Source organism: Pan paniscus, chromosome 7, assembly GCF_029289425.2.
Source record: "Pan paniscus chromosome 7, NHGRI_mPanPan1-v2.0_pri, whole genome shotgun sequence".
NCBI classification, from domain to species: Eukaryota; Metazoa; Chordata; class Mammalia; order Primates; family Hominidae; genus Pan; species Pan paniscus.
Genome location: NC_073256.2, coordinates 127,898,502 through 127,912,756, shown reverse-complemented (window position 1 = coordinate 127,912,756; position 14,255 = coordinate 127,898,502). Strand labels below are relative to the sequence as shown.

General features: G+C 33.1%; 1 protein-coding gene across 6 annotated transcripts in view; it reads right to left on the bottom strand.

The window, feature by feature from the left end:
* Positions 1-14,255, bottom strand: part of LOC117981491 (putative uncharacterized protein encoded by LINC00269) — a 920,685-nt gene that overhangs the window by 359,850 nt on the left and 546,580 nt on the right. The window lies entirely within an intron of this gene.

Below are 14,255 nucleotides of genomic sequence, written 5' to 3'. Positions count from 1 at the left end.
CAATCTATTTTGTCTCAATAACTCAAGAACTACTAAAGATAGTAAGACTATCTTTATAGTGGATTTAGCTCCAAAGCTGGGGCATATTCTACTCCATCCTATTCTCCTATATGGCCTCTCGATCCTACACATATCTACTAAATCACGATGTGTTGTCAATTCTAAAGCCTATTTATCATTTAAATTTGTTCACTTTTCTCTATCTCCTTTGCTTATCCAAATTCAGACAACTATCACCTTTCAAAACATTCACAGCTTCTCAAAACATCCTGTTGCCATCAAGGTAGGCTACCTCTTATTTCTTTTCTATACTGTAGCCTACACAATTTTAATAAGATATTCCCATGTCTTCTTGAGCTTTAAATACTTCAATTGATGTGCCTTTTAGTTAAATTACAAAAGTAATAAATGTAACTTACAAGGTCCTTATGATCTGGCTCATTCTTCCTGAAGCACTTGATCCTTTCATTTAGTTTGGTTAATATTTACTGGTATACAAATCTATTTGGAAGTTGCTGTCATCAGGTGATGTCCTTAACCCTCTCCCTACCACCCAAATCATGGGTTGGTAGCCAAACCTTGCTCTTCTAGCACCTCATAATCTCCTCTACACTTATCCTTCTTGGCCAAAAGTGATAGTTTATTTTCTATGACTCTCACTGGAATTCAAGCTCAATGTGGGAAGGGCGGTGTCAGTTTTGTTCACCACTGAATAAAAATCTCTGCCAATTTTTATTGTGTTCTAGGCACTCATTAAATATTGCTTGAGTGAATGAATTAATACATTATTAAATTATATTCATTTGTATCCTAATTTTTTATATATCATTACTTTCAATTGAAACTTTAAGTTATTACACATACACAACTAACTAATATGTTTCCCTGGTGCTGATATTTTACAAACTCAAATTATTGTCCTTTCTAGATATAGCTTTTAATTTATGACCTAATGGTTTAGGAATGGTGTACATTTGTATTGAATGTCTTCCTCAATGCAAGTTTGCTTTGTATATACTAAAAAAAAGTCTTAAGTGAGATCACTTAATGTAGGCATTTAAATATTGCACTGTAAATGGCATGTTAAATAATCATCCAATGAGTGAATGTTGCTTGTCTTTTATTTTGCACCTCTTCTGTGAGCTGTTTATGAAATCCAACAGAGAGAGGGTTTAGTGACCGTACATCACTAACCTTCCACACAGCCTTGTCAGTTCAATTTTTCATCTTTCTATTTTCATCTTCTTTCATCTCAGTAAAATTGCTATGGGCTACTGATCTTAAATCAAATTTATCTGAAATTCAAATATAGTGAAAATGGGAACTGATGAATGGAAACTAGTCATAGCCATCACTTAAGATCTTAGGCAAATAAATTCAAGTTATAGAACATCAACACTTGTGCCTGCGGTAATAGGATCAACAAGATAAATTAATACAGTAGTGAATTACAACTAATTAGTGTCCATCTAGTACTATTTGAATATAGTAATTGTTTAAATATCCAATGATTTGTTTCTGTCATTCAATGTCCTATTTTAGCTACTGAAGATTTTAAGTAAATGTCATTGACTCATTTTCTCTATTTGTTATGAAACCAGAATATAAGGTACATGTCAGAAAATGGGAATTTATTTGTGGTCATCAAAGTAAGACTCATGTAATTTATTGTATGTTTTTCTCCCTCTTGGTGCATAGAAAATATGTGTAGTGCTGAGTAAGAATAAAAAATATAAACAGGAAGAAAGATAAAAACTTCTCATTCTTTCCTTGAGTCCTAGTCAAGGTTAATTCTGAGAGAAACTCCTAAAGGCTGTTGTCAAAGAAGATAATTGAAAAACAACAAAAACAAAAACAAACCAACAAAAAACTGAAAATATTTTCAATTAAGATAATGGGCTTCTTGTTTGAACCAGTTGGTATGATGGTTGCTTTAATAGACGGTTTTGTTTCAAATAGATCTGCTGTTTCTTTGGATTAGAACAAATTCATATATACATATCATCATTGTATTAGTCAGGGTTCTCCTGAGAGACAGAACCACTAAGACAGAGAGAGAGAGAGACAGAGAGAGAGAGAGAGAGAGAGAGAGACAGAGAGAAAAGAGAGAGAGGAGAGGCGATTTATTAAAATAATTGATTCATAATTACTGAGGCTGAGAAATTATTGCATTCTTTGTTAATATGACTAATATTTGCTGAGCATTAAAGATACAGTTTGGTGGGATTTTAAACCTTATTTCGTTGATATTCCAATTTGCATCTGTACTGGCAAAGTTTATTCATATCAGGCTCTAATTCCAATCTTCATATATCATCACTATTTCTGTTAAAACATGCCATTACTGATCCTTTAGTAGGCCAGAGGCTCTAATGAACCTTTGTGCAAATATATGGAAAAGACATTATTAAAGTGGTTTTTCAGAAGCTTTCTACTATCTTTTCAAACATAGCATTTCCGAACTCACATCACTCTGGAACAAAGGACATGTACCTGTATATGCCAATGATTGTGTAAATAATATTTTTTGTTATTGCTTAAATAACTATTCACTTATTAACTCAAATTAATTGAGGACAAAGAAAACCCTAGCTTTTCAGGCCGGGCACGGTGGCTCACAGCTGTAATCCCAGAACTTTGGGAGGCCAAGGCGGGCGGATCATGAGGTCAGCAGATTGAGGCCATCCTGGCTAACAAGGTGAAACCTCGTCTCTACTAAAAATACAAAAAAATTAGCTGGGCATGGTGGCACGCGCCTGTAGTCCCAGCTACTTGGGAGGCTGAGGCAGGAGAATGGCATGAAGCCGGGAGTCGGAGCTTGCAGTGAGCCGAGATTGCACCACTGCACTCCAGCCTGAGCAACAGAGCGAGATTCTGTCTCAAAAAAAAAAAAAGAAAAGAAAAGAAAACCCTAGCTTTTCTCTTGGCTCAAATCTGAAATGTAAGAAGTTAAGTAATATATTAAAAAGTAAAATATAATTTATGTATGTTACATAAACAAGTAAACCATTTTAATTAATGTTTTTCAATCACATATTTATCATTCTCTGGAGCATTTAAAGGTTTTATTTTCTCAAATATATACTTATTATTAACTTAATAATAAGTTTTCATTGTAGATGTTTAGATTTTGGTCACTTATGACCTTTGCAAAAGATATTTAAAACCTTAGGAATTTTTGGAATATTTTGAAAAAATAATAAGTTAAAGATAATTTATTTCTTGTTAATAAATAAATTATCAAATAAATTATTCAAGAAAATTTACTCACTTTATAAAGGCAAATATTTTAGCATCTTTTTATTTCTCTATTTGAAATGGTATCTTCAGCAAGAGAATTCAAGATGCCTAGAAAGCAAATATTGTTTGTTAATTTACTCCAAAATTAAGATGTTAGCTTCATATTTTCCAATAAATTAGTAGCACTTTAAATTGACTTTGCTTACCAAACATTTTATAATAATTTTGCTGTAAATTAGTCTTGATTTCTATAGAAAGTAACAAAGCATTACACAGATATCTGAACTCAATCAGTATAATTTGGCACCACTTAACACTTAAAAATTGTGATTTATTTCAATATATACAAAAGTAACTAGATTGAACTAATTTTCAGATTTTATAACAACTTTAAAATGCATTGCATTTACTTTATGAATTTTGATTTTGGTGGATCTCAAATAGTTAAGGAACTTGACAATTAATCGACATATTTTTAGGGTAAAGTGCTCCTTTGTATCATATGTATATGTGAATAACTGGTTTATTGATCTATATCACAGCTCAGATAGATTAAAGGCAGATAAACAGGTCTGCTGCTTATGCATACTCCATCAGAGAACAAAATACTAGTTCCTTTTTATTGTAGACTCATTTGAACCCTATAATTTATTTTCTTGGAGTCTCTATCTTCTCTTACTTTCAAAGAAGATCATTATGTAATAGGGCATAAAAATATTTAGTACAAACAATGCTTACAAATGTTGACTTTCTTTCCACTTCTCAATTTTGTTTACAGTTTGATAAGATTTATTAGAACAGTGGTACATGGTAATAGTAGTGCCAGTTTATTAACCTCTTGATAAACTGTAGCAGAAGTATGTAACTCTAATTCTTGGGTAGTCTCCTTCATAATATAAGGGTATTTATTATCTTCTCACATATAACTTTGGGTCATCATGGTCAATTTTGGGGCAGCAAGAAAAGTCCAATTTAACATATCTCTACTTTCATTGTGCTTTTTCAATGGTTTCTTTTATATCAGTTACTATACAGTCTAAGCTGCTGTAGCTAAAAAAGAAAAGATCTGTAGTTTAAACAAGATAGAATTTGATTTTTCTATTATGTTAATTAGGTGGACTAGAGATCCAGGCTAATTTTATCTTTTTACTCTATAATCTTGAAACATGTAACTTCCATTGTAAATTCTAAGATGTTTTCTTCACTGCCAACCATGATGTTCACACTCTAGCCCTGCAGAAGGAGAAAATGGGCCAATGAATGACATGTTTTTAAGAGAATATCCAGAGGTAACACATTTTACTTATCTGGCAATATTGTATTGGCCAAAACGTAGCCACATGACCACATCTAGCTTCCAAAATTTTGAGGCAATGTAGTGGGATAGCTGGGTAATAATGTGCTCAGCTAAAATTTGGGCATTGCATTATTAAAGAAACAATATTAAATAAATAATTCTGAATATTTGGGGACAATAAGTAGTTTCTATCATTTCTATTAGTGGAACATATCTGAATAAGTAGTGCTTTAACCAACTGTCTAAGGGCAAATTATGATGACTGAGAAAGTGTCCATATGTTTAATATTAAGAACTTTACATTAGTAAATCTAAAATCTGGAAATGACATATTATGTTACTATAGTTTCTAACCACATAAAACTGATGCTCCAGTAACAAGGGATACATCTGTGTACTTAGAACAAGCCTTCATGTTTTTATGCTACATTGTGCATGCATGTTGTACCTTTTCCTTGTACTGTCATTTTCATCAAACTTCTGTTGAATTTTCACTCAAAATTCAAGATGCAGCTCAAAAGTATTCTACTCATTGAAGTCTTCCTAATTTCATCAGGCCAGAGTGATTTGCACACTACTGGGGTCCTATAGAATTATATGCATGTTTTCATGATAGCATTTATGTACATCAATTATATGTGGACATGTTTCACAAATGCAAAGAATCAATGCTTACAGAATTGTGGTTAATCTTATTAAGTTAAAGAATAATAAATCTACCTTCTAAGCACAAAATAAACCCATGTGTTTCTGACTCCAAAACTAAATTTCATTTCCACTGATTTCTACAATCTTCCAGAATGGAGAATTTCCACATTTCTCCATTCCTACTATGAATAGCCAGCAATAACTTGATGTATGAGAGATTTAGTTCAGACATTAGAAAGCATAACATTTCTTTTACTAAGAGCTATGACATAATAAAATACATTATTAATTGCAGAAGTCAATTCTAGAACATTAGATCATGGTAAGTAAATATGTCTCAGTCTCAATCTTTGTGATTTGTCTTGATTTGTCTCTACAGATATTAAATATTTACTTAAGTAACAAATACTGTTTAATTAATACACAGATTTGCATATTCAGTTTATTTAATATTTATTATGTTCTTGGAACTGTGCTAGCCCTAAAGATTTAGTTGTTAAGGAGATGACGTAAGTTGTAGCAAATCTGGAGCTTGTGTTCAGAGAGTAACTGATAGTGCAGGTGTCAAGAAGGAGATAAATGGACATTATACTAGCAACCATAGGGATAAGGAACTTTTCCATAATATTAATGCTATTGAAAACAATAAAATAAACATAGACTGATGGAGTAGAAAGACTGGAGAAAATATTCACATTTCTTGGTCATGGAAATCCTCTCTAAAGAAGTGACATTGAAGCAATATTAGTGTTCCGAACGAAACTCTTTGAGAGTTTCTTCATCAACTTAGGTGGTTAGTACTGAAGCCACCAGAGGCCCAGAGAAAGGGCACCTTTGTGGCCAAGGCTGCTCTGAAGGGATGCATGCAAGAAGATCCACTTGCATGGGTCCCTTCAGGGCAGCCTTGTCCACAAGGTAAAAGCATGAGTTTATAGGACTTACAGACCCTAAGGGGTAACCAGAATACCTAAAGGCCACACACATAGACATCCGGAAGTGCAGTTGGAGAGACAGAAGAGATCACAGCAACTAACCATATATATTAGGGCATAGGGTTTGGGTCACTTTAAGTTCATGGGCAAATGCCTGAATGGTCCCTTTAAAGGGAGTAGTGAGAAAGTGGAGAGCTTAGTCTTCTGGGCAGGGGAGATGTTTCCTCATTCTTATCTCTGGCCACTGGCTTGAGCCATTTGGTTGTGAGGTGGAACTTAAAAATATGTTAAGGGGTGATTAAACCCTGCCTCTATTATGAGAAAGCTAAACATCTTCCTAAGAACTGGAACAAGATAAGGTTGCTGTACTAGTCTGCTTTCATGCTGCTGATAAAGCCATACCTGAGACTGGGCAATTTACAAAAGAATGAGGGTTAACGGACTTATAGTTCCATGTGGCTGGGAAAGCCTCATGATCATGGCAGAAGGCAAGGAGGAGCAAGTCATGTCTTCCATGGATGGCAGCAGACAAAAAGAGAGCTTGTGCAGGGAAACTCCCCTTTTTAAAACCATCAGATCTCATGAGACTTATTCACTATCACAAGAACAGTACAGGAAAGACCTGACTCCATAATTAATTACCTCCCACTGGGTCCCTCTCAAAACACATGGGAATTCAAGATGAGATTTTGGTGGGGACACAGCCAAACTAAATCAGATGCCCACTCTCATCACTCTTATTCAACATAGTACTGGAAGTACTAGTCAGAGCAATTCAACAGGAGAAAGAAATAAAAGGCATCCAAATTGAAAAGAAGGAAGTCAAATTATCTCTGTTCACTGATAAAATTATCTTATATCTAGAAAACCCTAAAGACTTCTCCAAAAGACTCCTAGACTTGATAAATAACATCAATAAATTTTCAGCATACCAAATCAATGTACAAAAAACAGTAGCATGTCTATATGCCAATAATGTTCAAGCTAAGAACCACTTAAAGCTCAGTCTCACTTAAAGTGGCCACACACACACACACAAAAAAAATACCTAGGAATATATTTAACCAAGGAGGTGAAATATCTCTACAAAGAGAACTGCAAAACATTGATGAAAGAAATCTTAGATGACACAAACGATGAAAAAACATCCCATGATAATGGATTGGAAGAATCATTATTGTTAAAATAACCATACTGCTCAAACCAGTTTACAGATTCAATGCTATTTCTATTAAATTACCAGTGTCATCTTTTACAGAATTAGAAAAGAAATATTAAAATTCATATGGAACAAAAAAAGAGCCCAAATAGCCAAAGCAATTTTAGGCAAAGAGAACTAAGCTGGAGGCATCAAATAATCCGACTTCAAATTATAATACAAGGCTATTATAACCAAAACAGCATGATACTGGTACAGAAATAGACACATAGATAAATGGAACAGAATAGATAACCCAGAAATAAAGCTACATACCTAGAATCAATTCATCTTTGACAAAGTCGACAAAAGACAATAAAGAAAGGACAATAAATGGTACTTGGAAAATTGGATAGTAATATGCAGAAGAATAAAACTGGACCATTATCTCTTATCATATAAATATTATAAAACTCAAGATAGATTAAAGATAGATTAAAGACTTAAATGTAAGACCTGAAACTATGAAAATACTAAAAGAAAACTTGGGAAATGCTATTCTGGACAGTGGTGCAGACAAATAATTTATGACTAAGAGCTCAAAAGCAAATGCAACAAAACCAAATATAGAAAAATTGGACTTAATTAAACTAAGAAGCTTCTGCACAGCAAAAGCTGTATTTTTTTCATTCTGTAGGTTATCTGTTTACACTGTTGATTAAACAATCAACATTATTTATTCAATAATGTAAACAGATAACCTACAGAAAAATAATAAAAAAAAAAACAGTTGCAAACTATGCATATGACAATTTGTTAACATCCAATGTGGTTAGGCTTTGTGTCCCCACCCAAATCTCATCTTGAATTGTAATCCCCAGAATCCCCATAATCTCCATGTGTCAAGGGAGAGACCAGACAGAGGTAATTGAATCATGGGGTGGTTTTCCCCATGCTGTTCTCGTAATAGTGAATGAATTCTCCTGAGAGCTGATGGTTTTACAAGGGGCTTTTCCCCTTTCTCTCAGCAATTATTCCTGATGCCCTGTGAAAATATGCCTTGCTTTCCCTTTGCCTTCTGCCATGACCGTAAGTTTCCTGGGGCCTCTCAAGTCATACTGAACTGTGAGTCAATTAAACCTCTTTCCTTTATAAATTACCCATACTTGACCAGTTCTTTATAGCAGTATGGAAACAAACGAATACAATATCTAAAATAACGAAACTCAAACAACCCAACAAGAACAAAGAAAATAACTACATTAAAAAGTGGACAAAGAAAATGAACAGATATTACCCAAAGATGACATACCAGAAGCCAATAAATGTGCAAAAATGCTGAATAACACTAATCATCAGAGAAATGCAAATTAAAACCACAAATGAGATACCATCATACCCAGTTAGAATGGCTATTACTAAAAAGTCAAAAAACAACAGATGATGAGGATTTGAAGAAATGAGAATGCTTGTACACTGTTGGTGAGAAGGTAAATTTATAGAAACTCTATGGAAAACAGTATGGAGATTTCTCAAAGAACTAAAAATAGAACTACCATTCAACCCAGCAGTCTATATATATATATATATAGTCATATATATGATAAATATATATATTTTTATCTATATATATGATAAAATGCCTGGATTTATATGTTTATTACAGTACTATTCACAACAGCGAACTCATGGAATAAACCTAAGTACCCATCAATAGATAATGTAATAAAGAATATATACAACATGGAATACTATACAGCCATAAAAAAGAACAAAATCATGTCTTTTGCAGCAATGCAGATGGAGCTGGAGGTTATTATCCTAAGTGAAATAACTCAGAAACAGAAAATTGAAACCACATGTTTTCACATGGGAGCTAAACAATGGGAAAACATGAACATAAAGATGGACATAATAAACACTGGAGACTCCAAAATGTGGGAGGATGGGAAGAAGGTGACGATTGAAAAATTACTTATTGGGTACAATGTTCACTATTTGGGTGATGGTTACACTAGAAATCCAAACTTCATCATTATACAATATATCCATATAACAAACATACACATATATCTGCTGAATCTATAGTAATTTTACAAATGGATACTGAGACAACATAAAGTTATAAGCATTCCCTACCACCAGGAACTCTACATTTCTCAAAGATACAATGATACGAGACAAAAAATTGCGAAAAAAGTTTCTGTAATAGCAAAAGAAATCTATGAGTGTTTCACAGAGCTTTGTATATTCAAGAAACGATAGAAGTCTATTTCCCTGGAAAAGCATAAGCCAAAAAAGAACAGTTAAAGATGAAGTTAGGAAGATAAACAAGAGTCAGATTCTATTTGGCCTTGTGAAATATTGTAAAGTGATAGAAAGCCACTACATATTTTGGAAGCTAGGAAGAAATATAAATTGTTTTACTTTATTAATGGTTGCCTTTGCTACCCTAGAAAGAAGAAAGGAAGACTATTTTGAAGTAGGGTAGGTAAGGGATGACATTGATCTAAATTAAAATTATAGTAGTAAAAATCAATATAAGTGGATGAATTATGAACTATTTTTAGTTAGAGTTAATCAGACTTATTTATGAATTGGATGTAAGGTCTGAAGTCAAGTAAGCAATTAATTATCATGCTTGGGCGAGGCCTGAGAACTGGGTAGATTATTGCATCATTTATTAAATTAAGAAATATTCAGATGGGGCAGATATGCATGTGAGAAAATCATAGTTATGTTCTGTACGTTTATGACTAAATCACCATTGGCTATTCAACTATTATTTAATGGTACAGAGCCCAGGAGAGAGGTCTGAACTGAAGATAAATACCATTTTTACATACCCACCTTGAGAAAATACAGACAAATAATACTAAAAGAGCTAGGGATTAACCTTGAGACATTCCAATAATTTCAGTCCAGCACAAAAAGCACATTTTGTGGAAAAAAAAGAGATAAAAAAGCCAGAAAAGAACTAGCCACTAAAGAAGAGGAAGGAACAAAAAGAAGAATAATAAGGAAACCAAGAAAATATCCTTTTTTGTTAAGAAGGAAGGTATGGTCAACTGCATAAAATGTTGCAGAGCAAGAAAATGCAGTAGAACAGAATCTATGCCTTTAGACTTGGACAGATGCAAGTTTCTGGTATCCTAGATTGAGTTTATTGGAGTGATGACTAGGGAACACAGAGTAAGTTAAAAAATGAATGAGAGGTGAGGACATAGACACAGTGCCTTACAGAGAATCTCTCAGGAGTTGTGCTACAAAAGGATAAAGGAATGAAATTAAGATTAAAAGGGGCAGTTAACTTTCCTTAATCTTCTTTCTTGCTTCCTTGCTTGATTGATATCTTTCTTCCTTTCTTATATTCTTCCTTTCTCCCTTTCCCTTCTTTCCCTTTGTTTCTTTCTCTTTTTTTGGGGGGGGGCGGGGGGGTGGGTGGAGGGGGCCTTAATCTTAAATGTTTTATTTTATATGAAGTTTAGATTTATAGAAAAATTGATGATAGTAGAGTTCCCACATACCCAATATTCAGTTTCCCCGATTACGTATATTCGCTAAAATTAATGAGGCAATACTGATATATTATTATACTAAGGCCCATATTTTATTTTTATTCAGATTTCCTTATTTTCACTGAATGTCCTGATTCTGTTCTAGGATCCCATGCAGGATATTACATTCCGTTTAGTTATCATTTCTCCTTAAGCTCCTATTGGCTGTAATACTGCTATTGTTCCCTGTTAATGATTGCCTTGACAGTTTTGAGGAGTACTGATCAGGTATGTTTTAGATTCTCCTTTAATTGGGATTGGTCTGCTGTTTTTCTCATGATTAGACTGAGTTTATGGGTTTTTGAGAGAAAGACTACAGAGGTAAAATCTAATCCCATCACAAAATCAAGGGTGCATACCATCCACATGATTTATCGTTGTAGATGATAACCTTGAGTTCCTGGTTGAGGTAGTGATTCTCAGGTTGCACTACTTTAAAGTCACTATTTTTCTCTTTCCTTTGGAAAGAATTAACTATGTGCAGCCCAGGCTCCAAAGAGTGGCAAGTAATGTTACCCTCCTCGAGAGTGCCGCTTTCATATAAATTACTTAGGATCTGTCAATATAAGATACAGTATAAGATATTTGCCTCTTTTCTTCCCCTCTATTTGTGTACACATTCAATAATTTACTTATACTTTTATGTACTCCTGCATATTTATTTTATACTTTCTATTATAATCCAACAATACTATGTATTATTTTAATTTGTTTTGCTTACACTGTTCCAGAATTAGCCATTGGGAGCTCTTTCATTTGGTTCCTGTGACCTTTTGATATGCCTTCTTCATTGTGCATTTTTTGGAGCACTTTTTTTCTTTCTGGCACTGCAAGGCACTCCAGGTTCACCTCGTATATTTCCTGCTCTATTCCTAGGATCAGCCATTTCTCCAATAAGCTCTTTGTTTTGTATTGAATGAGGAATGGTGTAAGAAATCATATCTGATTGTTAAAGACTCTTGTTGCTAATAGTGTTTTCGCTTCTGAAGCCCATCAGCTGAAAGAGGAAAGAATGTGTGTATACTAGCTTGTGTATACACAATATCTGTAAATATTTTCTGTACATATACATCTGTATCTCTATTATGATAAGCATGATTTATACTCATGAGATCATATCTCTATCTCTAATTCACTATTATGTGAATCATTTCTGTTTTCCTCTCTTGCTTATCTGTATACAAAGCTCTGAAATAGTGAGAAATATAGTTTTCACAGAGCAATATTCGCTTTTTTACTTACTCAATTCTAGTACATATGTATCAAAACAGAACTAACACATATTCCTGTGAAAAACAAATTTGTCAACTAGAATACACTTATCATTTACAGTTTACTTTTCACTTAGACTTACAGTTTCAAAGCTTACTTAGGTCAGCATTTTTCCCACCATCACCTTTAGTGAGATTGTTTTATACCTTTGCAATATAGTTAGTTTTATCTGCTGTCATATTCTGCATTGATCCTAGAATCTCTCAACTTCTTAAAGGATTTTTTAATTGCAGACCTCAATTTGTGTAATGTAAAATTCTGTGTATTTGCAAAAATATAGTGACATCTGTTAATGATTATAGTATTATACAGAATAGATTATCCACCCTAAAAAATCCCTAGTGCCACATTAATCCAATCCTTTTCTTTCCCCCGATTCCTGTCAACCAGTGATCTATTTCTCATCTCTATAGATTTGCCTTTTGCAGTAGAGCATATAGTTGAAATCATACAGTATGTAGCCTTTTTAGGAATATTCTACTTAGGAATATACATTTAAGATTCATTAATGATTGTGCATGCCTTGACAGCTTATTTCTGTTTATCACTAAATCCCACTCTATTATATGGATGTACCACAGCTCATCTATTCACCTACTGAAGGACATCTTGATTATTTCCAGTTTGGGGAGAATATACATAATGTTATTGTAAACATTTATGTGCAGGTTTTTTGTGGACCTGAGTTTTCAAATCAGTTGAGATGAAATATGTTGGAGCATGATTTTCTCACTAATATGTTAAGACTATATTTAACTGCGTAAAAAAATTGCCAAACTCTCTTTCAAAGTGGCTGTATCATATGGATTCCTATCAGGAATAAATGAGAGTTACTGTTGGTCTATATCCTTACCAGAAATTGATATTATCTGTATTTTGGATTTTAGCAAATCAAACAGATGTGTAGTGGTATCTTGTTATTTCAATTTGTGATTCTATAATGACAAATGGTGTTCAGTATATTGTCATATGCTCATTTGCTATCTTTATATCATTTTTGGTGAGATATCAGGTCATATCTATTTTTAACTAGGTTGTCTGTTTTTTATTGTTAAGTTGTAAGAGTTTTTGTTAAAGTTTAGGTAAGTTCTTATGAGTTTTGCATATATATTCTCCCATTTTTGATTTGACCTTTTAGTTTCTGTAATAGGTTCTCCAGTTTAAAAAATAGGATATATCATCTATATCTATATTTATTTAATATATCTATATTTAGATAGATAAATAGATGTAGTGAAAAAGTAACATAAGAAATTATCTCATACTATAGCCTTCCCACTTTGGGGGAAACAATCTGCTTTACTTAATTTACCAATTAAAATGTTAATCTCATCCAGAAAAAATCTCACAAACACACGGAGAGCAATGTTTAATCAAATATCATGGCACCCCATGGCCTAGTCAAGTTGACACACAAAATTAACCACTACAGTTTCTTAATCATGTCTTTTGTGAAGAAGATTCTAATTATCATAAGAAAGATTCAAAAGGAAAGGCTAGAAATCAAGAACAGTATAAAAAGAAATAATGACAAATATGTCAATCTAAGAGAGTAGACAGCCCAGAAATACACTCACACAAATATAGTCAAGTGATCTTTAAGGAAGGAACTCAAGTAATTCAGAGGGGAAAGGAATATTTTCAACAGTTGTGCTACAACAATCGGACATTCACATGCAAAAAAGTGAATTGAACCACAGACTTTACACTTACAAAACATTTAAATCAAAATAGATCACTGACGTAAATGTAAAATGCAAAAATGAAGGCTTCTAGAATAAAACAGATCGATTTTATGTAGCCTTACACTTGGTAATTTTTTTTAGATATAATACCAAAAGCATAATCCATGAAAGAAGAAAAGTGGTAAGTTAGGCTTTATTAAATTTTAAAACTCCATTTCATTGAAAGAGACCTTTTACTAGCTCACTGATTTGGAAAAGAAACAAAGATTTCAAGAACTGGCTGCTATTTGAATTTTTTCTGACCTAATTCCATGCCACTTTACATACACAACTAAAGTATGCTCTCTCAAAAAAGAAAGCAAAAAAGGAAATGAAAATGATAAAAAAAAAAAAAAAGAAATATAGTTGTTTGCTTGGAGGCAGAATTGGTCACTTGCTTATTGAGAAATGGGTCTTTATACTGACATTAATTCCTTAAATGTAATC